The sequence below is a fragment of the Manis pentadactyla genome, chromosome 4, assembly GCF_030020395.1.
Source record: "Manis pentadactyla isolate mManPen7 chromosome 4, mManPen7.hap1, whole genome shotgun sequence".
Taxonomy (NCBI): domain Eukaryota; kingdom Metazoa; phylum Chordata; class Mammalia; order Pholidota; family Manidae; genus Manis; species Manis pentadactyla.
The window spans coordinates 110,482,397-110,508,472 of NC_080022.1; the positions used below are offsets into that span (position 1 = coordinate 110,482,397).

At 45.7% G+C, this 26,076-nt stretch overlaps 1 protein-coding gene and 1 non-coding gene across 2 annotated transcripts in view; both read right to left on the reverse strand.

The window, feature by feature from the left end:
• LOC118920045 (histone H2B type 2-F) overlaps positions 1 to 26,076 on the reverse strand; it is a 110,117-nt gene that overhangs the window by 13,325 nt on the left and 70,716 nt on the right. The gene's annotated exons all lie outside the window — the stretch shown is intronic.
• TRNAN-AUU (transfer RNA asparagine (anticodon AUU)) lies at positions 7,824 to 7,897 on the reverse strand. The gene has a single exon. It is a non-coding gene; the product is annotated as a tRNA-Asn (tRNA).

Genomic DNA, 26,076 nt, shown 5'->3' on the forward strand with positions numbered 1-26,076 from the left:
TAAGACTCCAGGACCGACGGTTAGAGACCGAGGCCTGTCCCGTTTCTGTAGCATAGCGGTTATCACGATCGCCTCACAGGCCCAAAGGTCCCCGTTTCGAAACCGTGAGGAAACAGCCTCCTTTTCCTGACGCTGACGTTCATCTTTAAAGCACAGAAAGCGGGTCGGCGACAAGAGCCCTGCGGAGCGGAGCTGTTTTCTATCCACAAGCAGTGGGTGGACTTTCATTGCTACCTGACAGCTCACTGAGCCCTTTGTTCGCTCTCGCTCACACAGCCAACCAGGCTACCGCCACCGACGAGTCGGCTGCGGTTGCCCTTCAGATCCAGAAATCCCCCGCCGTCTCATGCAGCGCCCAAACCTTCTCCACAGGCCCCCAGGTATTATGGCTCTGAAAAACAACAGGTTCTTCCCTCTGAAGCACACTTGGCTTTCCCCCACCCCAGCACACTTGCTGAACAACTGAGTTTGCAAGAACAGAAACAAAGAAAACGGACCCAAGGCAGCACCTGGGGCTCCAGCCAAAGACACGCGCAGGAAGACTTTCGTGCTCCACTCTGAGCTGGCGGGGCCCCGTAAAGGCACCCAAACGCGTGCCTTTCTCCGGAGAGCCCCTTGAGCCAGCTAGGAGGTCAGGAAGGACATCCTCACCTTCCTCCTGAGGAAACCCAGGTTCGGAGAGAGAGCGCGTCCATGCCTCCGTGTCACACAGCGCTAGAGCCGGACTAGAATGGCACACAGGCCAGTCACCTGGTGGCCTGGCCTCCAGCCCAGAGCCTCCCAAGGCTGGGAGAGGTGACAGGTGAAGTGCAGCTGGTGAAGCCACTGGTCTCTAAGCCTTGTCCGTTCTGCCCAAGAACCTAACGTCTCCCTTTCAGTTTTCATCTACTGAGAACCTGGGACTTGTATTCCAGCCACTCCTTTAGAACAAACAAGCAAACTCTGTAACGCAGGCAAAAGTTGGAAGATGATGCACCACCCATTATTCACCCAAGCACACCAGTTAGCATGTTCTCACATTTGTTTCTCACCGTCTCTTCAAATATATGAATTGTTCGCCATTTGAGGGGAACATGCAGACATCGCAGGATCGTTGGTTAGGCCACTGTTGCTCCTTTGCTTTGGCAATGTCCCTCAAAACCAGCCTCCAAGGGGCCTTTCCTCGAAGGCCATGGGAGCGCCTCCTGTCCCGTGGAGGGGGCTTTTCTTGCCCTTTCAGGAACCAGACACCTGTCCCCTCAGGCTGTAGAGAAGCTTGGGGGTGGTTTTCCTTGGCTCTGCCCCAAAGCGCAGTCCAGTTGCATCCCGTGCTTGCAGGAGCGCGATCAGGCTGTCCTGCCCCAACACCAGCTGCCCTCCCCACTCCTCCTGGTTGCTTTGAGGGGCAGTTGTCATCTTGGGCCAGCTTGAACTCCGGAAACACCTACCTCAGGAGAGACCCTTGCGGGAAGTGCAGTCACCCCCTTGTCTCCTGCCTGGCTCACTGTGCCCTGCAGGGGTGGAAGGGGTCCTGACCCAACAGAAGGTTGAAGAATCCTTTCCTGTGGTGGTAGGATGAGTGGTGCCAGTGGGAAATGCACCAAAGAGAAGGGAAGAGTTTTCAGGAGCTTTGCAGAGCTGTCCGCCTCAGCGCTGGCAGGTAAGTGGCTGCCCTGTGCTAATGGTCCTTCTTGTCTTGTCCTGACCTTGACCTGCTCCCTGCTTCAGTCTGAGTTGCAGCAGACACATGCGTTTTTGTGCCTCTCCCCAGAGTCAGGATGTCACAGAGTTTCTTTTTCCAGGATCCCAGAGAAGTCCAAGGATGCTATTGATGTTTTTGTTTTGTTTTTGTTTTTGTCTTGCACTTCCTTCCTTGCTAGATCTAACTCTAGGGTCTGGGCGGGGCGGAGCAGGAGAGAATGGGTTTAGCTGTAGGTAAATTAGTGGTCTCAGAAAAGAGCTACAAGAAAAACAGTTCAAGTTGATAATAAGGATGAATCTTGAATTCTTTTAAACACTTTAAAGAGTTTTAATAGTTGACATATGATGGCAAATAAAATGTTTATGTCATATACTTCTAAAGATGACTCCTTTCTTGTATGCATCACACTGGTTTAATAATTTTGATCTAAAGGGTAAAGCTACTTTATGTTGTCTTCCAGGTTTTCTAATAATATGGAAAATACTTGTTATATATTCTTATTTATTCAAGTCTCTACACAAGTAATTTCTCTTCAAATTCTAATGGCATTGAACTGCTCAAATTTCTTATACTGGTTTTACTGGTCCTATCTAAGGGAAAGGGAAAGCACATCTTAATTCCAATAACTATTTATGTTTATAAAATTTTAAATTATGTGTTCTGGTAAATTAAGTAGACCATATGATACCATTTAAATAGAGATTAAATTTTATAATTCTAGAGATCATAGTGACTTAATTAGTCCACTTACAATTCAGGAGTGAATGTTTTTAGGTAGGGTTTAATATATGATGCCAGCATGCATTTCCTTATTATGTGTCAACTCAGTTTGTGATTTTAAGATCTATCACTAAGTTCTTTGAATGACACTCAAATTGAGTTAATTGTTGTAAAATATTGCCAGGAGATTTTCTGATTTAAAGAGAAGTGATAAAATGTCATTTAATGTAATGCTGCTACATATTTTTATAGATTATAGAGTGGCCATATGTTTACAGGTGTGAGTACCTTAGGGGATGTTGATGAGCATGTGGTCATCATTGTCGCTTTAAGAAGAATAAAACACATACAGTGTCTGCTCCAGGTAGTATGAAGCTGTCCTTGGAGGTCAGCTATTTCCTTGAGGGGCTAGATTATTGGAAGAAAGACAGAGGAAAGGAGGAGGGGAGGGAGGGAGAGAGAGAGAGGGAGGGAAGGAAGGGGGGAGAGAGAGAGAGAGAGGGAGAAAGAAGAAAGAGAAAGGAAAGGGAAAGGGAAGGGAAAGGGGAGGGGAAGGGGAAAGGAGAGAAAGGAAGGGGAGGGAGGAGAGGAGAGGGGAGGGGAGGGAGGGAAGGGAAGGGGAGGGGAGGGGAAGGGAGGGGAGGGGAAGGGAAGGGAAGAGAAGGAAAGGAAGGGAAGGGAAAGGAATTATTTAATTCCTGGTTCTTGTTTACCTGCCTTCTAGATCTGAAGTCATCCACTACCCCAATCTCTGCTTTGCTTCTCTTGTCATGCTCACCACTAGTGACCTTAGGGCGTGTGTGTGTGTGTGTGTGTGTGTGTGTATGTTTGCAGACACACCTGGGAAGGACACCAACTCACTGTGCTCCTGCCACACTGCTCCTTTCTAATGCTCTAACACGTGGGCTCCAGGGGATGGGGAGCTTGGTTTCTTCACAAGGCATCATCCCTCCCAGAGCAGGCCTGGCACCACTAAGCACCTAATGAATGCTCAGTGATTGAAATGCATTCTCATTCGAGGTCCTAGACAGCTGAAGAGGAGAAGAAGAAAGTGGGTAAGCTTGGGAATGGCCTGGAGTACGAGGGTCAGAGACAGGCAGACAGACAGACACAGAGCCACACTTGGGGTGGGTGAAGCATGGGAGGCAGAGAGAGAGAGGGAGAATGTCTAAGGACCTTATTGAGTGTGTCAGAGCCACAGAGCTCATTTTTGCCCTTGAGATTAAACAGAAGGGAAGGTGAGCCAGTAGCTCTAAGGATCCAGGACTGTACAAGATGCATTCTGCTGGTTCCAATGGTCTGTCTTAAATGGGATATTTGCAGAGATAGCCAAAAACTGTCCAAGAGTCATTTGGAGACAGCTGTCAGCATGCTAATGCAGCCTCGTGTAGGAAGGAGGCCAGTCATTAGATTGTGTGCACTAATGAAAGCAAAAATGCAATTCATAAAGGAAAGGGAATGGGCTACATCAAACTAAAAAGCACCTGTACAGTAAAGGACACCATCAACAGAACAAAAGGGCAATCTGCAGTATGGGAGAATATGTTCATAAATGATTCATCCAATAAGGGGTTAACATCCAAAATATATAAAGAACTCATACACCTCAACACCAAAACAGAAAACAAATAACCTGATTAAAAAATGGGGGGAGGACCTGAACGGACTTTTCTCCAAAGAAGAAATACAGATGGCCAACAGGGACATGAAAAGATGCTCACATTGTCAATCATCAGGGAAATGCAAATCAAAACTACAATGAGCTGTCATCTCATACCAGTTAGAATGGCCACTATCCAAAAGACAGGAAATAACAAGTGTTGGTGAAGATGTGGAGTGATAGAAACCCTCCTAGGCTGTTGGTAGGAGTGTAAATTGGTACAACCTCTGTGGAAAGCACTATGGAGGTTCCTCAAAAAACTAAAAATAGAAATACCACTGGACCCAGTGATTCCATTTCTGGGAGTTTACCCGAAGAAAACAAAATCCCTCATTTGAAAAGATACATGCACCCCTATGTTTATTGCCACATTATTTACAATAGTCAAGATATAAAAGCAACCTAAGTATCCATCAATAGATGGATGGATAAAGAAGATGTACAAATACCCAATAGAATATTATTCAGCCATAATAAAGAAATCCTTCCATTTGCAACAACATGGATGGATCTAGAGGGTATTATGCTCAGTGAAATAAGCCAGGTGGACAAGGACAAATACAAGTGACTTCACTTATTTGTAGAATCTAAAAACAAAACAAAACAAGATGAACAAAACAGCAGCAGACTCAGATACTGAGGAGTGACTGGTGGTTACCATGGGGGAGTGTTTGGGGTGGGTGGGTAGGGAGGGTGAGGGCGATAAAAGGGCACAAAATTCTCAATCATAATATAAGTTGGTCACAGGGATAGTAGTACAGCATGGAGAATATAGCCAGTGATTAACAATTTCCTATGTTGACAGACAGTAACTGCACTAGTGGGTGATGAAGATTTAATAATATGGGTAGCTGTTGAGCCGCTGTGTTGTATATTTGAAATCGATTTAAGACTGTATATCAATGATACATCAATATAAAAATAAAGAAAGGAAGAGAGGCAGAACCAGTATCTGGGAGCAGTGGTTGTTTTTCCCCTACAATTGATAAACTGCTTGGCAGAAAGCCACCCAGGGTCACTCTGGACAGTCTTGTCTGGGTCCGATTACATGGGTCACCACTGAAAACAATCACAATTACTGGGAGACTTTCTAATTACTTGGAAGATTAGCTGCCAAACACATATGCAATAGGGTATCTCTGGGTAATGTCCACGTTGTCCTTCTGTTGTCCCACTGGATTGAGTCCAGAGGCCACCACTACCCTCGTTAGTGTATCAGTAAGATTTATGAAATGTTTGTTATGCTGGCAGGAGTATGAAAGAAAAGGCTCTTTCATTGAGCTGGAAAAATACATTGGAATATGAACTGGCACACCTTTTAATTTAGTCAAACTGAGAACACGTAAAGAGATACCTTCAGTTTCCGGCAAAAGTGGAGTGACAGAAGTCAGGATTACCCTCCTGCCTGGAATCTCAGTGCCCCTCCTCCACCTCCGAAAAAGAAAAATACAGAACACATGAAATGCCTGTTTTGAAGTCACTGGAAATCAGGCAACAAAGGACAGCAAACCCTGGGAGGTGAGAAACAAACAAGGCGAGCCCTGCCATTGGCCAAAACTACTGATTTCAGAGTTTCCAGGCTGGGCACCAGGAGCGGGATCTGAGGCCAACTCCTTGGATTGTGGAGATGAAGCTGAGTGCCTGTGGAGAGCAAGGCAGTTGGAGTTCCTAGGCCAGAGATCCAGTGATGAGAGAGATGGACAGAGAATCCAGGGATAAGGAAAGGGTCTCCCTCAAGTATTCAGCAGACTACTGATCAGGGCATGCTTAGGGAGAAACTGCCTGAGGCCAAGGAAAGAAACTTCTGAAAAGGTCATGGAATGGTGCCTGGTGCCCACACGGGGCAGGAAATTGTACTGGCCACCACCAGCCAGGCTGGACTAGTCATAATACCTGGCCATCGGGAAGAACACCCAGTTTCAGGAAGGTCCAGTTTCAGAGGTGGGAATATTCTGCCCTAGACAGACCTACCTAAAAAAACATAAAAGCAAGATTTGTAGGGATCAAAAGTTTTTACAAGTCACTTAACTGTACCAGAACAAAATTTAAGAAGATCTATAGGAATACCAAAACAGCCAGTACCCAAGAAGGTAAACTTTCACAGCATCTGGCACCTGGTCAAAGAATGCCAGGCATGCAAAGAGACAGGGAAAACATGACTGTAAGGAGGAGAATAATCAGTTAATCAAAACCCAACCAGAACTGGCAGGATGTTAAAATTAGTAGAGGCAACTTTAAAGCAGTAATGATGGTTGTGTTACTTATGTCCAGAGTTAAGTGAAAACGTGGAACATGTGCAAGTGATCCCGGTCAATCTTGAGAGATGGAAACTATAATCAGAAAAGACTCTAGAGCTAATATATTCGCCAGATGGTATTAATATCATATTAGACGTTGCAGGAACACACACACACACACACAGCTTGAAAATTGCAATTATCCAAAATGAAACTCACACACAAAAAATCATTTTTAAATGAACACAGCATCAGTGAATGGTAAGACAACTTTAAAAGGCCTAATGTATGAGTAATTACAGTCCCTGAAAAGACTGAGTGAGAAGAAATAATTCTGAAGAAACAATGATGATTTTCCAATCATAGTATGTCCAATCCATGAGCAGAATAAACATGAAGAAAGCCACATCTGGCTACATCATTATTAAATTGCTCAAATCCATTACAAAAAGAAAAACTCTCCAAAGTAGCTGGAGGAAAAAAGACATGGTTCATACAGAAAACAAAAATAAAGACGATGTCAGATTTCTCATCAGAAGCAGTGTGAGTGAGAAGTCAGTGGGGTAACATCTTTAGAGGTCTGAGGGGGGTGCGGGGAACCAACGTGGAATTCTATGTCTCCCCCGCTCTCCCCCTGCCACCCCCCTCGGCAAATGTCGGTGAATAACGACACCTACAGACATACAAATGCTGAAGGGCTTCGTCACCAGCAGACCCACCCTACAAGAAATGTTGAAGGAAGTGTTCCAGGAAGAAGGAAACTCATACCGGATGGAAATCTGTGTGTACAACAAAGGGATAAAGGACGGCAGAAAATGGCATCTGCACGGGAAACTATGTGAGAGTTTTTCTTATTATTTAAATCTTGTTAGAAACTGGGGCAGATTGAACAAAAGTGCTGACGATGGGTTCTGGGTTTTTAGCATAAGTAAAACGTGTGACCGCTGCAGCATAAAGGCAGGCAGGAGAGAATTGTGAGGAGGTGCAGTATGACTTGAAGGGAGACGGTGGTGAGATACAGATGCATGCTATAAAGAAAGCCTCCAGCAGTCGCTGGAGTAACAAAAGAAAGAGTTATAGCTCATAAGCCAACGAAGGGGAGAAAATGGAATCTTATAGAAACCATGCATGTAAACGCTAGGATAAGGCACTTGCTCTTCCAGGACTCTGCCCTACAGAAAGCCTTGTCCAGGCGGTCAAAGATATGTGTACAAGAAAGATGACTACGGCAGCATTTTTGTAACCATAAAATCGTAGACCCAAATTAATCTGAGAAGCATACGGGAAGGGCTGAATAAATACTAGTATAAACGATGGAAACTCCACCGTTACAAGGAATAAAGGTTCTACCACGCCGAGATCTGCCGAATTCCCAGAGACCTGTTGTGCTCCAGAGTTCTTGCACGAGAATCGGTAGTAATCTTCTTACGTCCTCCAAGTGCAGGTCTGTTTTGTCTTTCCCGTCAGAGGATGCGCGGAGGGGAAACAACTGCCAACGTTCTACGACTCTAAAAGTTAGAAGAGGCATCCCTGGATGGGCTCGAACCACCAACCTTTCAGTTAATAGCCGAATGCGCTCACCGATTGCGCCACGGAGACCTGCTCGCACTGCTACCTCGGGTCCCCACAGAGGGCTGTCCCTCATTCAGCGCTAGGTGGAGCTGCCCGCCTTTGTCCCGACGGCCTTGCAGGCTCCAGGGCCTCGCAAAACACGAGAAGGCCGGTCGACGCAGCGAGTTCGTCGCGCTGCAGAGCCGCGCGTCGGGCGATGCCGAAAGGCCCTCCCCCGCTTCGCTCCGCACCCGCCTGGGACGCCAGCGCCCCCGAGCCTGAGCTGAGGGGAACCCGAGGAAAGCTGCTCGCGCGGAGGGCTCCCGTGAGGGCGCTACCCCTGGCTCCTCTTTCCCTCGGCCGCCTGCGCCCCTGGCCCTCCCCTCGGCCGCAGCCGGTGGGGCGGGAGCCGGAACGAGGGCAGGGGCAGGGGTGGGGGTGGGGATGGGAGTGGGAGGGAGGCCAAAAGGTGGCGTGGACGAGGACCACGAGACCTCCCCGCGGGCCTGCCCAGAGGCACGGGCTGGACGCCGGGGAGATGGCGATTTTTTTCCTATTTTTGAAGATGTGTATCAGAGTTGAAACGGAGAGCGGGCATGAACGAAACAAGAATACAAATGCCTGCGGCTGTCTGAGAAGAAAGTAACGCAGTCCGTTGCAATGACTTTCTGGGTCTACACAGCATGCCAGACAACTCATTGCTGTTTGGGCTGTGGCGCGCTGTGATCGTATAGTGGTTAGTACTCTGTGTTGTAGCCGCAGCAACCTCGGTTCGAATCCAAATTATGGCAATTTTCTGTGGCGCCTGGTGCTTCCCTTTTCCTTTCTGTTTCAACCCTTACTTGGGGGCCAAGGAGCAGTGCTTTCCGCTGGTCACTAGACCCGGCCAAGAGGTCGGAAGCGATGGGAGCCCTACCGTGCTCTCACCTGCGGACGTCCTCTGTTCTCTGAGCAAAAGAAATTTCCCAAGGAGGGCATTTGTTAAAATCAAACACAAATGGAAGTCAGACTTGAAAATTCCCTGAGCAGGCAAACTAGTTTAGTCATGCAAGCAAACGTTAATTTAGCTTATTTTGTGAAACAAGTGAAACTTCACTTGGGCCACTTCTTGTTAATGTGCCTCCGAAAACCATGCGCAAAACTTAAGTATCAACTAAATTGGTAACCACTGTTTACCAATTCCGGATCACTAGGGAATCTCTAAGGGCATAAGGAATCACTGTGAAGAATAAAACACCCACTGTATATTTGCCTCCTCACTGTATGAATGAAACAATATACCCCGAGCCTCATTCAATATTCCGTGTGAGCACTCCCGGTTCCCCAGCTGTCTTTTTGTGTACAGTAAGTCTTTGTTGATCACCATGTCAGTGATCCGGTGGGTTTACTTCCACTATTTCTGAACTTTTGACAATGCCTCGACATCTTCATCTGCCAGCTGGGGCCAACTAGAGAACTCCACTTCATTCTGCTGGTGTCATATATGCCTGGATTTGGTGACTGCGCCATGGATAAAATAGCATCATCAAAATCATCAGCATTGTCCTCTTCTTTATTTGTTAACAACCACTATCCAGACTCTTCATTTAACCTTTGCCTCTTCTAGGACTTCATACAAATGGAATCACTGTGCAAATACTCTTTTCTGCACCCTTCTATCTCTTTGCACAACATCTCTGACTTTATCCATTGTTGAGGAAAGCAGAGGTCATTCCTCTTTCGTTGCTGAGTAGTATTCCTTGGCAGAAATATAGCACAGTTTTGTCTGCCATTCACCTGATAAGGATCATTTGGACTGTTTCCAGGACTGGCTATTGTGCATAAAGCTGCTTGGAACATTATTTCTGAAGGGCCCCCACCCATAAGATGGCGAACTTCCTGCTTCTCTTCCGGGTTCTCGGTTCCCGCCGGCGCCACCTGAAGCCCAATCACCCCTCGCCCCCCTCCCAATCCCAGCACCTAGCCAATAGCCACCAGCCCCGTAGAAGTGATACCTCAATCAGCTCATGCCCCTTCCTATATAACCCAGCATCTTTCCCTAATAAAGCGGAATTCTCCGGTGAATTGCTGCTGTGTGTCGCTCCTTCCTTTCATTGGTGCCGAAACCCGGGAGACGGGACACCCCAACTGGGCCCCGTCTTCCCCCCGACACCAGCAGCAGTTTGCCCTCGTCCTCTTTTTCCGGCGCAGGCTCATCACACTCACCACTCCTCTCTGGCCTTTGGGTAAGTTTTCCCCCGGAGTGGGCCACTCTTCCCGAGCTATCGCAGTGCCATTGACCGTGATCGTCCGGCAAGGCCCTGACACTCGGGGACAAGGAGGGAACTCTCCCCACCTCAGGCCTTCACGGCTGCGGCAGACCCTCAGGCCCCTCCTCCAACAGCCATAAACGAGGTGACACTTTTGTAGATGAGAACGCTCCCTTTCCCCCTCTCTTCCTCCTTCTGTTCCTTACACCGAAAATTCCTAGTACTAGGTTCCTCGTGACTCCGGCACTCTGCCTTCTTAGAGAAGTCTGGGTGACGACCCACACTTCCTAAGAAACTCCGACTCGTATACGAGTTTCCGCAGACCACCAAGGATCATCGGGGATGCCATTTGTCTCCTTGCGGCCTGCTCCCAGTCCGAGGATCCCTTTTCGTCTTCCCCTGTTCATCTCCTTCTCTGTCCTTTAGCCATGGGAGCCTCCTCATCCCTCCCTGAAAGTTCACCTCTTGAATGCCTGCTCAAGCATCTAACTACCCTCTCCTTGACACCTGATATAAAACCAAAACTTCTCCGTAAATACTGCTCCCAAGATTGGCCGACATACTCCCTAGACAATAACAACCAATGGCCCGCAGGGGGAACTCTTGATCCTAACATCACTCGCAATCTTTTTAACTACTGCCAGCGCCTAAAAAAATGGAAGGAGATTCCCTATATCGAGGCTTTTCGCCTCCTAGCTCAAAATCCCAGCCTCTGCATCATCTGTTCCCCACCCCAAGTTCTCCTAGCCTGCAAGCCATCTCCCTCCCCTCCACACACTCCCAGTCCCTCTTCGATTACCTTTGATCCAGCTGACGAACCTCTGCCATACAGGCTTCCCCCTTCAGACCCTCCCCCTCCTACATCCCTTCCACCCTCTTCCGCAGTCGCCGCAGCCTCCACCTCCTCCCCCCCACAGAAGCCTCCCACCCACTCCTTTCCCCCTCCTCTCTTATAACAGCCCCTCCCCCTTCCTCCACCACCATCTCCTCCCTCACCTCACCCCCTCCGCCTGTGTCCCCCTCACCTTCCCACCCCCTGCAGATCGAGCCTGAGCCTTTCAGCTCCCTCTAACTAAGTCCCAGGAGCCTCCTCCGTCTTTGCCCCCATCACCTGTTTCTCCCCCACAGACTGAGCCAGAATCCTTCAGTCCCCCTCAGACTCGGTCCCGAGGGCCTCCTCAAATTATCGCCCCCTGGATGCCCCCATCACCTGTTTCTCCCCCATCACCTGTTTCTCCCCCACAGACTGAGCCAGAACCCTTCAGTCCCCCTCAGACTCGGTCCCAAGGGCCTCCCAAAATTATCGCCCCCCTCCAGGAGGTAGCAGGATCCGAAGGTATTGTGTGAATTCACGTCCCTTTATCTTTAGGAGATTTAGCCCAACTTGAGAAACGCCTAGGTTCCTTTTCCACTGATCCCACAACATACATCAGGGAGTTTCAATGGACCCTCCAGTCATACAGCCTCACACATCATGTCATTTTCATGCTCCTGGCCAATACCCTCCTTCCTGAAGAGCGTAGACTAGTTTGGGACTTCGCCCAAACGCACGCTACCGAAACCCACAGGACTGACCCCACCTATTCCCCTGGCCCCACCGCTGTCCCCGAACAAGACCCACACTGGGATTATAACACCGCCGTGGATCTCTGCTCTTGAGATATCTTTGCCTGCTGCTTAATAGCAGGTCTGAAAAAAGCACGTAAAGTAGTCAATTTTCAAAAGCTCCAAGACATAATTCAAAGGAGGGAGGAAACTCCCTCTGAGTTCTTAGACTCACTCAAGCCCTATTACAGTATACCAGCCTGGACCCAGAAACGCCTGATGGAAGACATGTCCTTATGACATACTTCCTAGCTCAAAGCTACCCCGACATTAAAGCTAAACTCAAAAAGTTAGAACAGGGCCCCGCTACCCCACAGACTGAGATCCTAACTGTGGCCTTTAAAGTTTTCCATCACCGGGAGGAGGAGAAAGAATGCCGTAAACAAAAGGCTGATCAGACCAATTTCCAAATGTTGGCCCAGCTGATAAAACCACAACCTGGGCGCCCCTCTACAAACAAGCCCCGCCCAGGAGCTTGTTTCAAGTGCGGACAAGAAGGACATTGGCCAAGAGCGTGCCCCTCCCCCAGATCTCCTACGACCCCATGCCCCAGATGCCACAAAAAGGGCCACTGGGGGTCAGATTGCCCAACCACCCAAAGGGGAGGCTGGACAAACAACGCCCATCCTAAGCCTGCCGTAGTGGGACTGGCAGAAGAAGATTGACGGGGCCTGGAGGCTTCACGCCCGACCATTTCCATCACCAAACAGGAGCCCAGGGTTACTTTAATAGTAGACGGTCGCCCCATCTCCTTCCTCCAAGATACAGGAGCCACATTCTCAGTCTTGTGAGAATACTGGGGTCCTACCACACCTGCCATTACTCCTATAGTCGGGGTAGGGGGTAAACAGATTTTCCGATTAAAAACTCCCCCCCTTTTATGCACAATCCAAGACAATCCCACACCTTTCTCCCACTCCTTCCTGGTTATGCCCCAGTGTCCCATCCCTTTACTAGGACAGGACATCCTTTCTCTCCTCCATGTGTCCATAACTATATCCACTCCCACAGCCCCCAGTACTCCCCTTCTGATGGCCCTCATAGCCGATGAAACCCTCTACCCAATGAAAGCTCCAGTTCCGCCTTCATACACCCTGTAAATCCCAAAGTTTGGGACATTACAAGCCCCTCCGTGGTTCTATGTCCTCCTGTCTCTATCAAATTACGTGACCCCTCTCAGTATACCTGTCAAGCCCAATACCCCCTAACCACTTCAGCCCTCATAGGTCTCCAACTCATCATTTAAGATCTTTTAAACAAAAATTACCTCAGACCCACTCACTCCCCGTTTAATACCCCCATATTAGCTGTTAAAAAAACCAACGGATCTTTCTGCCTCGTCCAAGACCTTCGCCTAGTCAACATAGCCGTCGTTCCTATCCATCCCTTAGTTCCAAATTCAAACACCCTTTTATTGCGGATCACTGCCTCAGCCTCCCACTTCTCAGTCCTAGATCTCAAGGGCGCATTTTTTTCTATCCCTCTGGACCCCTCCTCCCAAGATTTCTTGCCTTCACCTGGACGGACCCATACATAAGACATTCTGAACAACTCACTTGGACAGGTTTGCCACAAGGCTTCTGAGTTAGTCCCCATATTTTTGGACAGGTCCTAGCTCAGGACCTCAAACAGTTTCATCATGGTCACTCCGAGTCCACCTTATTACAATACGTGGATGATCTGCTCTGCAGTCCCTTGTGGGAGCAGTCTCAACTTGAAACTGCCTCCCTACTTAACCTTCTACCTTCCAGAGGTTACCGGGTAACCCCCGTCAAAGCTCAAGTCTCTTCCCCTTCTGTCATATACCTCAGATTTCTTCTATCTCAACAAAGAAAGTCCATTACCTTAGACAGAAAATGGCTCCTCTCTGACCTGCCCGTTCCCAAAACCAAGATAGAAATCCTTTCCATTCTAGGCCTGGCTGGATATTTTAGAGCATGGATCCCTAACTTCTCGCTGTTGGCAAGTCCCCTATACGACATCAGCAAGGGCCCCCCTGAAGAACCATTATCCTCCTCACCCCGACACTCCTTCATTAAGCTCCATCAAGCCCTTGTGGGAGCCCCAGCTCTCCATCTTCCTGATTTGTTGAAGCCCTTCTCATTATACACTCATGAGAGGTCCAGTCAAGCTCTAGGAGTCCTAGGCCAATATTATGGCCCATCCTTTGCCCCAGTAGCTTATCTTTCCAAACAATTAGACCCCACAGTTCGGGGATGGGGCCCCTGCCTATGGGCATTAGCCACTGGACAGCTCTTGCAGAACGAAGCTCATAAACTGACATTCAGGGTGCCCCTTACCATTCTGTCCCTACATCACCTAAAAGACCTCAACCTACAAAAGTTTACAGACTCTCCCTCCCTCCAGACTCCTGAACTTACTGTCCTCTTCCTCCAAAATCCAGACATTTCTTTCCTCCTCTTCCAGCCCTTGAATCCGGCCACTCTTCTTCCTCTACCCTACTCTCCTCATACTCCCTCGCATGATTGCCTGGAAGCCCTTCACAACTTCCTTCTGTGTCACTCCACGATCTCCGAAGGAGCCCTCTCACAGTCCAACCTCATCTGATTTACTGGTGGGTCCTCCTTTAAACATGAGGGCACCCATTACGCAGGATACGCAGTAGTCTCCCTCGAAGACATCATTGAAGGAACGAGCCCTACCCCCCGGTACAACCAATCAACAGGCTGAACTTATTGTAGCCACCAGAGCTTGCACTCTGGCCCGGGACACGTCTCTCACACTGTACACTGATTCCAAATATGTATTCCACATTCTCTTGTCTCATGCAGCAGTATGGAAAGAATGAGGCCTCCTCACCACAAAAGGAAATTCCATCACTAATTCAGCCTTAATTACTAAACTTCTAGAGGCTTCACAACTCCCACACCGACTGGGCATAGTCCACTGCAAATCACATCAAAAGGATGACTCCCCCATTACAAGAGGTAACAACAAAGCTGACAGAGTAGCCCGGTCAATTGCCCTATCAGAAGAAGCACCAGACAATGATCCATCTGCCCTTGCGGTTTTAGCCTTATCATAGGACACCCTCTGTTCCCAGGACAAAGAGTCCCTCTTCCGCTTCTTACGCGACCTGTCCCATCCTAGCCCCCAATCCTTGATCCATTTTTTACAATCCTTTTTTTCTCTCTCTCATGAAGACAAAACCCTACTTGACCAAATCACCCGCAGGTGCACCATTTGCCAATGCACTAACCCTAATACAATCCTTAAGGCCCGACCCTTCCCGGCTCATCAAGCAAGGGGTAATGTCCCCGCCGCAGATTGGCAAATAGACTTCACTAACATGCCCCCCTTATGGCATACCAGATACCTACTCGTGGTAGTAGATACATTTTCAGGATGGTTCGAAGCTTTCCCCACCACTAACAAATGAGCATTCACGGTTGCCTCTATTCTCCTCAACCAGGTCTTTCCTAGGTTCGGGATGCCCACTTCCCTCCAATCAGATAATGGCCCTGAGTTCACTGCCCAAATCATTCAGAACCTCTCCAAGTCACTCTCACTCCCCTAGCATCTACACTGTCCTTATCGACCACAGGCTTCGGGAAAAGTAGAAAGAGCCAATAGGACTCTAAAAGACATCCTGACCAAACTATCTCTAGAGCTACACCTTGACTGGGTTCGCTTACTTCCCTTAGCTCTACTCCGCATTTGGGCCCTCCCAAAGAAACCTTCCTTCTTGTCACCCTTTGAGATCATGTATGGCCGCCCAATTCTACCCCCAGGGCTCCCTTCCCACAAAGGACCGATTCCTCCCAATATGGCCCTTCCGCTACTCTCTCTCCTCCGCACCGAATTGTGGAAATATCAGGATTGGCTCCTTCCTGATCCATCCGCCTCCCAAAATCCTCCTGTCTTACAGCCCGGCCAACTAGTGTTTTATAAGCTGCCAGAGGATCAGCCCTCTCTCATCCCAAAATGGCAAGGTCCACACCCAGTTATTCTCTGCACCCCCTCGGCCGCCAAGCTCTCACTGCCTGAAAACTGTGTCACCCCTTGGATTCATATCTCCAGGTTGAAACCAAACACCCAGGACCCACCTTCTCTGGACACCCAAGACCCATCGGTCACAACCCAGAGTCCTTTGGATACAGCCCAAGACGCTGTCTGCTCTACCACGCTTCATCCCTCTGATCCCTTGAAACTCCACATCTCCCATTCACCCCCTTTGCCATTCATACCCGAATCATGACTTTTTCCTCAATCCTATTGTCGTCTCCGCCAACCCAGCCTCCTTTGTATGGCGATTCAGAGTCAGACAGACTTACACACAGCATCAACAAAAATTACTGCCCTCATTGCCAAATCAGTCTGCCCTCTGAAAGGCTGCTCTGAGCCTTTATACCTCCACTTTCCTCCCTCCACCGAAGTGTTCACTAGCAGCTACCTTTATTCTCCCTACCTCTGCTTCCTCTATGACCAAAAACAAACCTATTGCAGGTGATGGCCAGACACCTATGGGGGATATCCCTACTGGTCTTGCACCATTCACTACATGGGTAACTCCAGGTACCCACAGTATTACTCCTCCAACTGTTTCATAAAATATCCCAACAGCTCATTGTCCTTATCAATCCCAGATCCCTGGGACTCTCGATGGGCCACCGGAGTCACAACCTCAGTTTACTACGGGGGGTCATTGACCCCCCACGGTACCCTTCATATCTCTCGAGAGTATGTTCCCTCTCATTCCCAGATCTCTCAAGTTGCATCAGATATTGGACATTCCAAAAAAGTCATTATCCAAACACTTGACAGCGCCTCTTCATCTTCTTATCCCCACCCCTCTTCCAATTCGTCCTACTCTTGGTTACAGCTTATTTAGGACACCACCATCTTTCTCAACCACACCCTTAACACTGCCAGTTGTTTCTTGTGTGCATCACTACAGCGCCCACTGCTAGCCGCCGTGCCCCTTAACATTTCCAATTACTCTTTTCACGCAGAAGGACAACCCTTCCATCCCCTGGCTAAACATACCCCTATGGGAACCAGAATATGCAAACAATCTCACCATCCACCACTGTGTAGGCCCAACCCCTACCCCCTCCAGTGCACTTCACTGTCTCTCTATCTATACCCCTACCTCCGGCTCTAACTCATTTACACAACTGGGACACTCCTTTTGGTGTAATGGCAATCTTTTCAACTCACTGCCTCCCAACTCCAGCACACCCTGCATTCTCGTCACCCTAATCCCACAGCTTACACTTTACAGCATGGCAGAATTCCTTGAGCTCCAACCTCCCTTGCCCTTGCGCACAAGAAGGGCTGCTTTCCTTCCCATTATGGTTGGTATTTCCCTAGCCACCTCAGCCATTGGGGCAGGATTTTCAGGGAGAGTCTTGGGTCACTCTCTATGGACAATTAGAGATCTCAAAGCCAAACTTGAGGGAGCCCTGACATCCACTGCCGATTCCCTGGCCTCTCTCCAAAGACAGGTCACTTCACTAGCTAAGGTCACCCTTCAAAACCGGCGGGCCTTAGATCTGCTTACAGCTGAAAAGGGCGGCACCTGTGTCTTCCTTCGGGAAGAGTGCTGCTATTACATCAATGAATCCGGAATTGTAGAAACTGACATTACCAAACTCACCGACCTTGCCTCCAGCCAATTCCAACCCCTTCTCTTCAATACTAACATACCCCTTCCTTACCTGGCTTTGGCCCATTGCAGGCCCTATAATAATCATTCCCCTCGCCTGTCTCTTCTTGCCTTGTATAGTAAAGTTGATCAAATCCCAAGTCTGTAAAATCTCTAATCAAACTTTCAACCAGCTTTTACTCAGGAACTACCAGCTTTTAGCCACAGAAGATCCCTCACCCTCACGTAATCTCCTCACCACACGCTGAGATGGACCCCTCTTTCCACTGGAAACTGTTCCTGGAAACAATGGCCGCAGACGCCTGGCTTCTGGCACCTGTATCCTCCTGGCACCATTGGAATCAACAAGTCCTCGACCTATGGTTACAGGGAACCTTCATTGATTTCCAACCTGAAGAAGTCCACATCTACTCGTCCTTACTGTGGGGAGTCCTATCAACCCTTTCCTCCCAGTTCTCAAGCCCTCACTCCCTTCTCCGCCCCCGTTCAGCAGGAAGCAGTCAGAGAGAAAGCAATGTCCACAACCCCATAGAGGAGAAAGGGGGGAATGAAGGGCCCCCACCCATAAGACGGCGAACTTCCTGCTTCTCTTCCGGGTCCTCGGTTCCCGCCAGCGCCACCTGAAGCCCAATCACCCCTCGCCCCCCTCCCAATCCCAGCACCTAGCCAATAGCCACCAGCCCCGTAGAAGTGACACCTCAATCAGCTCATGCCCCTTCCTATATAACCCAGCACCTTTCCCTAATAAAGCAGAATTCTCCAGTGAATTGCTGCTGTGTGTCGCTCCTTCCTTTCAATTTCCACAAGGGATATTGCGGACATGTGTCTTCATTGCTCTTGGGGTGGTGGTGGGTAACCTAGGTGAAGAATTGCTGGTATCAAAGAGTGGCAGATGCTCCACTTCAGAAAAACCACCAAAGCTTTTCCCCCAAGTGGTTGTATGTCAATATTCCCACAAACAATGTAGGATAGTTGTAGTTGTAGTTGTTCCTTATCTACAACAAGATTGGGGGTTTCCTCTCGTATAATTTTAACCTTGGGTACTGGGAGTAGTGGCATCTCAATGTGGTCTCAATTTCCATTGCTCCAACAGCTAAGAATATTACAGCACTTTTTCGTGTGCTTTGCTGGCCATGTGTATGTCTTCTTTTCTGAAGTATCTGTTCATGTCTTTTACCCACCTAAAAGACTTGGTTGTTTGCTTTTTAAATTATCAAGTAAGAGGAGCTCATCATACATGATAATTACAAGTTTTTGAGTCAGATATATTCTGTGACTATTTTATCCCTGTCTGTGGGTTGCTTTTTCACTTTCATAGCAGCCTCTTTTTTGGTGAGAAGATATGGTTAATGTTGATGAAGTCCAATTTATCACGTCTTTTTTTTGTACATACTTTTTCTGGGTCTTGTTTAGTAAAGTTTTGCCTGCCACCAAGTGTTGCGACCTGCTGAGGTGTACTAGGAATTTACAAAAGACACAGACAACAAAGACAGACAGACAATGGCTGCAGCAGCCCTGATGTGGCACAGCTGCTTTATTTTTATACTGCCTTTCTCGGACCTCAGCCAAATGCTATACGTATCTTTCCCTACTCAGGGGGAACAGGCCAGAACATTCTGTTGATTTCTTAGAATCTGCCCAGTAAGCAGGGGCGGTGTTTTCACACGTCCCCAAGGCTGTCCTGTTTGCAGGGTAATGCATCTTGGCTCGTTTTCGAGGACAAGATATGCTTTTGTGGGCAGGTAACTTCCAAGGACTGCACCAGTTGTTTTCAAGCTGGCGCTACAGGTGCTTCCCCATTCTGCGTGCAGACATGGGGGAAAACAAAGGCCGTCCCCTTCATCTCCTCCTTTCTTTAAATACTGCACAGATGAGATCGAACATGTCGAAAGACATAGACAGACATAATTTGAGCATGTATAGGTTTTAACAAACTACTGATTAAATTGTGTACACACATTAACAGAACAGGAATACAGATACATAACAAAGGCAGATCTACAATTACCAGCCATATCTAAGAAAACCAGTCAGGTAACTCAGGCATTTGTGAAAACTTATTGACAATATGATGGATATAATCTAATTGATTTTGAATAGTTTGAGAAAAATCAGACAAATTGAAACAACACATTCCTGGAAACTGTTCACCTCTTACATGTTCTTTTAATAGCAGATAATCTACAGTAGCACGATTTTGAAGTACTGCAACTCGCACTTCTCCCAGTTCCTGGTTGAGTTCAGATAATATAGAAGCTGTCTGTCAGTCCCCTCCCTGCTTCTAAGTCACAGACAAGGGAGGAGATGTGATGAGTTGTCGAAGACCTGAAAGGACCAGCCAGGGGACTCAAGGCGTAACAGCTCAAGAGCAATGCCGAGAAGGCATTTCCCGTATTTATTGAATAAATGAACTTACAATGAACTCAAACATCATTATCCGGCCTTGAGTCTAGCTCAAGGATGCGACACTTCTCAAGGATACCAAAACTGTGTGAAGGTGGCTCTGAGCCATGCGAACTGCTTTGGTTTTCATCACTCAGTCCTTGATTACACATCAACAGAGTGTGTGGGAAAAACAATCAAGTCGTGTGTGCTTATACATTTGATTTCTACCTTACTTGAATTATGTATTAACCCCATCAATCCCACAGCAGCAAATTTGTTGTTTTGCTATATGCACAAGCCAGCTTAGATATCTCTTTCTGCATTCCAGCGACAAGTCCAGGAACAGGCAGGAGGAATGCAGCTGTAACTGCAACAGCAGCAGGATCTAATAGTTTCAAGTTGTCATCACAATCAGATGGCAGAACTCAGAGAAGTCTCTTGTGCTTATATCCAGGATGATCTATTAGGACAGGAATAATGTGTCCCACACCACAAACACCTTGATAGTATGAAGAAAGGGCTTGATATGTTTTGTTATTACACAAAAATACCCAACCATTTGGAAGTCTATACCTAGATGACCATTTTACATTGATTGTAGAATTACAGTAAGAGGCTACATGAGTACAAGTAATACATACACAGTCAGTAATTATAGTAATACTAACAGGTAGATTTAATTAGGCATCGGGAGTAAGTGCTTTAGGGAGAAGAGTGATACTTCTGTAACATGAAACATTCAGTAATAAAGTTTAGCATTATTCCTTTTGACAGTGCTTTCCAGGTAAATATATATCAGATAAATAAGCCAAATTAGCCAAATATTTTCCTTGATGAGGAGAATAAATTCCTCTGACATGTTCCAGGGGACCTCTGGAACATATCAGAGTTAACTTGTGGGATTAATATAGAAATCAAATGTATAGTCATATATGACTTGATTATTTTTCCTGTAATTCCTGATAAGTGATCAGGAACAGAAATAAACAAGACCAAAAAAGTTTCTGTGACCTAATTGCCCTTGCTATTGTTTCAATACCTAGTGAGACATCACACACTAGAAGACTGGAGACTCTAAGGATTAAGTTTCGAGTTAGTTAATGGCTGTCTATTAAGTCCCCCACACAGAATTCTATTGTTGTTATCTTGCATTTGCTCAATAAATACGAAGGGTGCCCTCTCAGCACCACTCTTGCGCTATTATGCCTTGAGTCCCCTGGCTGGCCCTTTCAGATCTTCGATATCTCATCGTGTCTCCTCCCTTGGCTGCGGGTCAGAGGAAGGGAGGGACTGACAAGTGGCATCCGAACAGGGACCCTTGAAACTCACAGCGGAGAAGCTCCGAAGATCGTCGATCCGATAAGACTCCGGGGACACTATAAAGGGCCAACATGCAACTACACCAGATAAACTGGAGGATTACTTAAAATTCCTCCGTGCCCTCCTAAAATCCTCAGGGGTGAAAACTTCTAAAAAAGACTGCTCAACTTCACAAATACATTAAAAACATTGTTACTGGTTGTCGCCACAAGGAACCCTCAGACAAGCTGATTGGAGTAATGTATTAAGAGATTTCAAAAAGGCTCACAGACAGGGAAACATTATCCCTGTACTTGTTTGGGTGGATCAATGACCCCTCAATAAAGAAAAACTGGCAGCCTTACACACATTAGTTCGACAACAGCTTCAGTTAGATAGATTAGAATTTTCCACCAGCCAGTGAAATTCCCCTATATTTGTTATAAAACAGAGTCCTGAAAATGGAAACTCTTACATTACTTAAGACAAATTAATGCAGTCCTTAAACTTATGGGTCCTTTACAAGAAGGTCTCCCTTCTCCAGCTATGATTATGAAAGACTGGGATATGGTTATCATTGATCTTAAAGATTGTTTTTTTTACAATTCCTTTAGCTGTGGCAGATAGGGAAATGTTTGCTTTTACTGTACCCTCCTTAAATTTACAATCTCCTTCAGAAGGATTCCAATAGAAAGTACTTCCTCAAGGAATGTTAAACAGCCCTACAATTTGTCAAAATTACGTGCACAGGGCTCTCTTGTCCCTTCCTGGCATGAGCCAGGAGCTGTCTGTCCTCTCACTGTATCTCTAAATAAAACCTCCCCTTAGCTCTCCTACCGTGACTGTTTGCTAAGTTCATTTATCAGCCCTGCAAACAAGAACACAGGCATCATCTTCGGGGGCTCATCTGGGATAACTTCGGAGGTGAGTATCAGCATCCAAGCCTGGTTTTCCTTTCACTGTCCTTATAGAGAAGGCAGTCATCTGTGGCACACAACATCGGGCGCTCGTCAGCCACTTAAATGGGACTAGCCCGGCTGCCGATCTCAAAGTCTCGAGTGACAGGCTCCCCTGCGTCTCCCTTAGTGGATTCCCCATCTCTCTTGGGAGCCGGGAATGTCAGCTGAGTGGAGGCCAGGATTCCCCTTCAGAGGCATCTCCTTGGATGCGAGGTACTGAGGAAAGCCATGGGCAACTGCAAGAGTCTAGGCTGAGGCTACACTTCAGTGGCTCCTCAAAGGTCCGCATGTCTGGAATCAGACCCCGACAGCCTGACTCGGTATCCATGACAAGTGTCTCTCTCTGTCTCTCTGACTTCCAGACTGCTTCTTCAGGCTGCCCTGGCCTCTGAGTGAGGCAAGGGGCATTCCTAACTCTCTTCTAAGTTCATCAGTTTCACAGAACCTGATGCCCCCCACTCCCCACTGCAAGGTAAGAGATTGCTCTTATTTCTGACCAAATGCTGTACTCTTTATCTCATAAAATGTGTCCGAGCACCTATTAAGCCACTTAAAAGACAATTAACGTTGGTACCAGTCTTAAGTCTCTGATTAGAAAGGCTTGGCCCCTGAGAGAAGTATACAGTATAATAAGATTATGCAGCTAAATATATTTTGATGCAAAGAAGGGAAATGGTCAAAAATCCTGTAGACTACAATATGGAACAAGTTTTCTAAATTATTTTGTTATTCTTATTGAGTTCATTAACTTCAAATTTTGGGAGGATTTTAAACTAGACTCCCTGAAATAGAAGAAATTTATCTTCTGCAATACAGCCTGGCTTTTAATGACTGGTGCTAGAATCGTACTTGCATTTCATTTCCAGCCCCCTGGACACACACAGTCCCTATCAGTTAAGAGCCTTCATTGGCGCTGTTAGTACAGGGCCATCTAAACCTTAACCCAGCAATGTAAACTCACCTTTAGAGTGTATTCTTGAAAACTGAGATACTTTTAGTCAAATAAGCTAAAAGGAAAGAAGGCAATTGGATATTAGTAACTTAAAACTTTGTATCAGTTTATATATCTGTGTATATGTTCTTTTATGAAAAGTGTTGCCAACTGTAGTCATTATGTCTTAATCTGTATGTTTGTGTGTCTAAGTGTGTAAATGAAAAATATTTTCCTATCTCTGGATGGTATTAATAAAAACTGATTTAAAGAAAAATGCTTGTAAAAATTAGGCATTCTAAAACTTCCAGAAAATTCTAAAGAAAGATACTAAGCATTAATGCTAATTTAAGTTAAACTGAAATGGACATGTCCTTATGGTTGTCCACTGCCTAAGTTTACCTAAAGTCATTGAAGTTGATGTTATCTGTTAAATCTTTCAAGACAAAATGCTTAAAGAGAGGCTTGGCTTTGTCTATTGTTTGGTAAAAGTTCTGTGAGCATAGTTGTTAGGAACAAGTAAACTAAATATATGTAGCAAATAAACATCTTAATAGTGTGTTAATGTATTACAGTGTGTATACCTGCAAACAGCTGGAGAATCTTTGTAGTAACCTAAAACCTTTAAGTTTTGCTAAGTTAAGTAGACATATTTTTGTGCTTAGAGATTATGCTGTAAAGCACATGGTTCCAGGAATTATAAAGTGTGTTCATAAATTTGTTAATCTAAAGAATGCTAGTGCAATGGTTTACAATAGCCCACTTCTGTTCACTGAAAAATTAAAGTTCTTAATGGCTTTAAGGTCTAATTAAAGCTACTTAAAGAAGAAAACATCTCTACTTGCTAAAAAAGATGTGTGTTTTAATAAAAGAAAGCATAAAGAATGGAAATTCATTTTGTTGAGGGTAAAAGAAGGTAATTGTTCTAAAGTACAGCTATTTATTTAAAGAGGGAGAACACTGAATGTAAAAGGAAAGTTGTAGAAAGGTCATGGAAAAATTGATATAGTCATGCTATATGAAATTAAAGCAAATGAGTCTCAATATCAAGTACACAGCAAAATTGGAATTTTGTTTTCAGTTTAAAAGATAATTTTTTCTTAAATTGTAGTCTGCTCTTAATGTTGAAAGATTGCAAAAGGTTTTCTAATTGTTTTATCAAAATAGTCTCTCATGCATAAAGTCTCAATGAATTGTCTGAGTATTTAACAAAATGAGATCTTAATATTAAAGGACTAAAAGTTAAACTTTGCTAATAACTGTGTAAACTTCTGTGTCTGCCTTTGAAGTATTTTGTTGTCATTCTGGTTAAACAGATAAGTATTGCTTCATGGCAACCTATAATCTTATTTAAGCAAATGCCAAAGAAACTTTCTGCTGACAACTTTCCAAAATCAAATTCAAAAAGGTGCTTTTACCTCTAGTTAACTGATATTTTCCAGAGGGCCCCTGGAACATGTCAGAAGAATTTTTCTCCTCATCGGGAAAAATATTTGGCTAATTTGCCTTATTTATCTGATATATATTTACCTGGAAAGCACTGTCAAAGAGAATGATACTAAACTTTGTTACTGAATGTTTTATGTTACAGAAATATCCAAATTTTCTTATGTCACCTGTCCTATAGTAAGCTCTCATCAGGTCTTTAACCATTGTCATTTGTAAGTCTTTTGTCATTTATAGTCACTGCTTTATTACTCCTAAACTAGCAAAGAACTAGATTTCAGCAGAACAAGTATTAGTTACATAAGATTAAGTAAACTAGGGAAATGATTTTGTGGCTTTTTGTTTCAAATGTTGCTGGTAAAGTCTTTTAAGCTTTTTCTCTTAAGCTGACTGACAACAGTTTAGTAAATGACAATACCATTATGAGCAGAATTGAAACATTTATCTTTCTCTCTACCTGACCCTCAAGAATTTAAAAGCTTTCAGTATTTTTTATATTTTATGGCAGTATGTTTATTTGCATAAACTCAGTAAAAATCTGCTTGCCTTATAACAGGACCAATTAAAAACACTGGTTATGTTACCAAGGCTTTGACTAGAACATCATACCTGAGAGACATGTGCATAAACTCAGCTATGAACAGCTTTAAGGAACTAAGGTTGATTTTGTAAAGCCAGTAAAGCCCCTTGGAAGAAGCACTGACCTGGTTCCTTGCTTACAGGGTTCCCAGCAGCCTTACCAGGTGAGAAAGGAAGGTCACTTTTTGGCAGGTGGAGGAACCTCAAAATGTCTCGGGGACCTCAAGAAGAGAGGAATTCATCCAAATATATAGGTACTGCAGGCAAAACCTGATGGCAAATCTGGCTTGGCTTTCTGGCCTCAAGAGGCCTTTAAAAGTCCAATCTGAAATTCCTTATAAAAAGTTCCAGCAAAGCACATTTAAAAGATCCTATGTAATCAATTGCTTTTCTTGCTGCACTTATGCAAATAGTCAAGCCAAGTGTTAATTATTTTTTAATCTAGTTACTTCTAATAAAAATGAGGGTGATTATAGAGAAAAGTATTGTTTCAATAATGCAGTCTTATCTATACTAAATCCTAATACTAGTCATTGGGATGTAGACTAGATTCAGAATTCTAGTTTCCCCAAAATACCTAGCTATGATTCTTCAGATGTTTTAGTTTTCTCCCATCATTTTTCAATTAAAATTTTACTGTTTCTAGTCCTCATATTCAGCCATAAATTCTTAATCTCATCAGATTTGTCCTTCCAGAATGGTAAACCTAACTGCAAATTTTGCTACTTAACCTAATAACACAATTTGTTTTATCTTGCCTAGAAGCCACAAAACTGCAAATAGTAATAGGAATAGAACCTGGAATAGAAGCACTAATCTTCCGAGGCCCTCTCAGCTGACCACTGATGAAGACCTAACTGCACCCTTTATGCGCCCCCTCTCAGCATGAAGCAGCCAGAACAGTCATTGCCCCTTTTCCCTAGCAGCAGCTAGGGTCTCTATCTGTAGAGGGGGGAATGAGACAGGGACCTTGAGCTCAGACAGAATAGGGTGAGGGCCTCTGGAAAAAGCAAGGCAGGATATTTGCAGTCAGAGCAATGTAACTACATGCAAGGAAACCCCCTACCAAAACTCTGTGTTACACATTAAGCTCTAGAGTCATTCTTCAGTGAGATCAGTTAAATCTCAAAAGGCCAGGAGCAACT